This window comes from Berghia stephanieae, chromosome 14 (assembly GCF_034508935.2).
Source record: "Berghia stephanieae isolate SIO BIC M18660-M18661 chromosome 14, UCSD_Bste_1.3, whole genome shotgun sequence".
Taxonomy (NCBI): Eukaryota; Metazoa; Mollusca; class Gastropoda; order Nudibranchia; family Aeolidiidae; genus Berghia; species Berghia stephanieae.
Genome location: NC_088373.1, coordinates 13,217,892 through 13,222,438, shown reverse-complemented (window position 1 = coordinate 13,222,438; position 4,547 = coordinate 13,217,892). Strand labels below are relative to the sequence as shown.

The following is a 4,547-nucleotide window of genomic DNA, read 5'->3' as shown; positions in this document are numbered from 1 at the left end:
GTATAACGGACCAACACACAAAACTTTGTGTAACCATGATCGTTTATAGTCAGGTTAATACAGTTTAATGAGAATTACTTATAAACGAGGATGGCAAAAAACAATGACAAAGAAGTGAGTGACATCAACTTCGAACTATCTTTATCCGGATGGCGGATGTTGTGAGCATATATCTTTTATCCCTTTTCCAGGAACTGTCTACAAACGAATCAAATCCAATCGGTGCCAGTGCACCTGTGTTTGGATTGGTGCCAAAGGACTATTATATCCCAGTGGTAAAGAAATGACAGAGTAAAATTATTTCGTGGGGTCCCGATAGCTCAGTTGGTAGAGCACTAGATTCACACGCAAAGGCGACCGAGATCGATCCTGGGTGCAATCGAGATTATTTTTTTTCTCTGAACCCCCACCCACCCCCAATCACCCACCAACCCTGTCGACCTACTAGTGAATGGGTAGCTGAGTCTGTTAGTTTTCGCGGAAAGTACTTTGCGATAGACTAGAGTCCTATCCAAAGGATAGCCAGCAATTGCTTTTGTCCGCTTCACGCTATAGAAACCGGGATAAACTCCGGCTCCGCCATGGGCAGAATGGCTCTGATGGACTACACATACTTTTTTTTTTCAAGTTACTTCCATTTTTCTAGCATTATTTCATACACAACGTTTCAGTTGTTTACTTTATTCCAGTAACTCTTTCCTGATATGTTACTCAGGTAAAATTTAACGTCAGCCCGATGCAATTAAGAATAGCTAGCACGGCGGGATGCCAGGCGGCGCTCGTATGTTTACAAACAGTAGAAGGTCACGTGATGTTACTAAAATTAGCTTATCCTTTTTTTTTAAAGTGTATAACTATGTTTTGTTTTTCATTTTGTTATTAACTTTTGTTTTTGTTTTGTTTGTTAGTTTTTGTTTTCTTAAGGTGGGGGAGGGGGGTGGGTGTTTTTTACAAAGAAAAAGAAAAGAAACGCGAGCGGAAAATGGCGGAAATTCTGATAAATTTTGTGCTTTACGAACTCTTCTTAATAATAATAATAATAATAATAATAATAATAATAATAATAATAATAATAATAATATAATAATAATAGTAATAATAATAATAATAATAATAATAATAATAGTAGTAATAATAATAATGCTGAAAACTTATATAGCGCTATAACTCCGAGACACCAGACTCTAAGCGCTTAAATTACAAATTACTTTGGCTGAAACATACTCATTCACACACACAAGCATACACACACACACACACACACACACACACACACAACACACAACACAAACCAAACAGACCTATCTTGCTTCTCATACCATCTACTAAAGACGAAATAGATATGTTTTAAGCGAACGTTTAAAAATAGACAAAGATTCTTTTTCACGAATGCTCTGTGGTAAGGCGTTCCAAACAGAGGGTCCGAAATAAGAAAAGGATCTCATTGCAGAATTTTTCCGTATTCGAGGGACAACTAGTTTGGTGTAATCACTGGCCGAACGTAAGGGGCGGGGTTTTGAATATCTTTCAACTAGCTCCGAAAGGTAGGAAGGGGCAGTACCTCCAAGACAACGAAACACTAAGACACAAGCTTTGAATTTAATCCTTTTCTCAACAGGCAGCCAATGCAGGTCATGAAGCAGAGGTCTGGCAGAATCGCACCTACGCTTCATGAATACTAGTCTGGCAGCGCTGTTTTGGACAATCTGAAGACGTTTCAGATTGTATTGCGAAACGCCAAACAACAGACCATTACAATAATCCAATTTCGATAGTACGAGGGACACAACCAGGTGTTTGGTCACATCCTCAGATATGAACCGTCTAAAGGAAGCAATCTTTTTTAGTTGGAAAAAGATAGATCTAACCAAATTATTAACCTGATGTTCCATCGACAGTCCAGAGTCTAAGAATGTGCCAAGGTTCTTCTTCTTCTTCTTCTTCTTCTTCTTCTTCTTCTTCTTCTTCTTCTTCTTCTTCTTCTTCTTCTTCTTCTTCTTCTTCTTCTTCTTCTTCTTCTTCTTTTTCTTCTTCTTCTTCTTCTTCTTCTTCTTCTTCTTCTTCTTCTTCTTCTTCTTCTTCTTCTTCTTCTTCTTCTTCTTCTTCTTCTTCTTCTTCTTCTTCTTCTTCTCCTCTATATCATCATCATCCACCTCCTCCTCATCGTCCTCTTCATCCCTCTCTTTCTCTTCCTCGTCGTCGTCCTCGTCCTCGTCCTCCTCCTCCTTCTCCCCTTCCTCCTCCTCTTTCTTCTTCTTCTTCTTCTTCTTCTTCTTCTTCTTCTTCTTCTTCTTCTTCTTCTTCTTCTTCTTCTTCTTCTTCTTCTTCTTCTTCTTCATTACATTCATTACCTTCATCACCATCATCATCATCATCATCATCATCATCACCACCACCATCATCATCATCATCATCATCATCATCATCATCATCATCATCATCATCTTCAGATGAAACTCGTTTTAAAAAAGATTTTACAATTTCTGAGTGACTTTCATTCATCAATTGGTATTTTGATATTAAATTGTTTTAATATTACCATAATGGAAACAATAAATCTGTAGCCTACTGTTATTATTACATGACAATAAATAATCACCTCTTACCTTTAAAGACCGGATCATCCCACATCCATGAAGAATATAACAACACAAAGAGAAACTTTTTTTGTGGAACTTCAAGCAAACACACCATTCACAACTCCATCTCATACAACTAATATCTTTCCACGGAATCTCTATAGTAATCCACAGAAACGAATATATTTACTCTATATATCTATAATGATAAAGAAGTTAACACTTTGGCTGTATAATTATTTTTAACTATATTTTCCATGACCTAATTTGAGAGAAGGTGTTCAATCGGTGAAAGTTCAAATGAAAATTTTACCAACGACAAAGAAAAAAAATATAGATTATATTATATTATATTTATCACATTTTAATAGAGATAGAGATAACACAAAGAAAAGAAAAAAGAGAGTCAGTTATTGTCTTATAATAATAACATCAATGATAATAATAATATGATTTTACCTAGTAGATCTTTTTGGCTGAGAAGATCAATGATTAAAATTATGCAACGTGTCCACAATAAAAGCTTCAGACATGATTGAGATGTTGTAAAGTGGCGTATTGCATGACTTGCATGACAAAACAGACTAAAATACGAATAATCAGTTGTCAGCAAACAGTTAAAAAAAAAAAAAGTTAGAACATATTTTAAAAAGAACAAAAACTTGAGCTTTTATATAACGCAATATCCATTAAACGTGCTCAAAGCACTTTACAAAGGGTCTCTGACCAACAGCAACACGTAACAAGTATAAGGAGACATGACGCCTGTTGGGCGATATTACAATTTTTTTCTGACAAAGACAACGCTGTTAGTAGTATCGTTCGGCTACACTTCTATGTTCAAGGTACCAATCCAGGTTCGGAAGTCATCATCACGTTTGTTGATGGTTTCAAATCCCCCTTCCAGTTTTGTCTCTGGGCAATCTAGTACGAGGTGGTTTGCATCTTGTGGTGCTTGGCTGCACTTTGGGCATATTGGTGATTCTTGGAGACCCCTTTTGTGCAGGTTGGCAGCTGTTCTTGTAAGATTTGACCGTAGTCTATTTTCAAATGGGTCATCAAAAATATGGTAGTTTATTGACACGCTGCTTTGTCTCATTAAAAGGAGAAGAGCTGGAAATGGTTGGGGCATGTCTGTCGCAGACTTGATGAAACACTGATAAAGGAAGGCTCTGCGATAGACACCCCAAGGAAAGAGGAAGCGAGGCCGCCCCAAAGAGACTTAGAGACGTACCGTTGAGAGGGAGAGACCTAAAACAGAGAGGTCTGTCCCTCGAGATGGCCCAAAGAATAGCTGCTGACAGGGCCAGGTGAAGATCCCATGCATCGCCTCGTGCCAGCAGCCCGGAAAGGATTGAGTGAGTGAGTGCTTTGTTAATAACAATATTAATAATAATAATAATAATAATAATAATAATAATAATAATAATAATAATAATAATAATAATAATAATAATAATAATAATATTAATAATAATAATAATAATAATAATAATAATAATAATAATAATAATAATAATAATAATAATAATAATAATAGACTCTATTAGAGCGCACAGTATCCTCAACCATGAGGCACTTGGCGCTTTACATCAACGCAAAATAATATTAAAGGAAATACATGACATCAAAAAAGAAATGTTTTCAAGGATTTCTTGAAAACAGACAATGATTTAGACTCCCGGATGCTCTGTGGAATGGTGTTCCATACAGACGGACCAAAATAAGAAAAGGACATCGTTCTCGCCTTTGTACGAATGCGTGGGATAGCCAAATGGGTGATGTCATTGGAGGAACGCAAAGATTGAGTTGTCGAATTTTTCTTTAGGAGTTCTGTGAGGTAGGGCGGGGCATTGATTTACGGACAGTGATAAACTAGGACACATGCTTTGAATTTGACCCTTTCTTCAACAGGCAGCCAGCGTAATCTTTGAAGCAGAGCTGTGGCAGAGTCACATCCGCTTTCGA

At 36.8% G+C, this 4,547-nt stretch overlaps 1 protein-coding gene across 1 annotated transcript in view; it reads right to left on the bottom strand.

The window, feature by feature from the left end:
• LOC144960105 (uncharacterized) overlaps positions 1 to 2,850 on the bottom strand; it is a 74,487-nt gene extending 71,637 nt beyond the window's left edge. Inside the window, exon 1 of the mRNA XM_078893065.1 lies at positions 2,607 to 2,850. The gene's annotated coding sequence lies outside the window, so the exon portion shown is untranslated. The remainder of the gene's footprint in view (positions 1 to 2,606) is intronic.
• Positions 2,851 to 4,547: the final 1,697 nt, after the last annotated feature.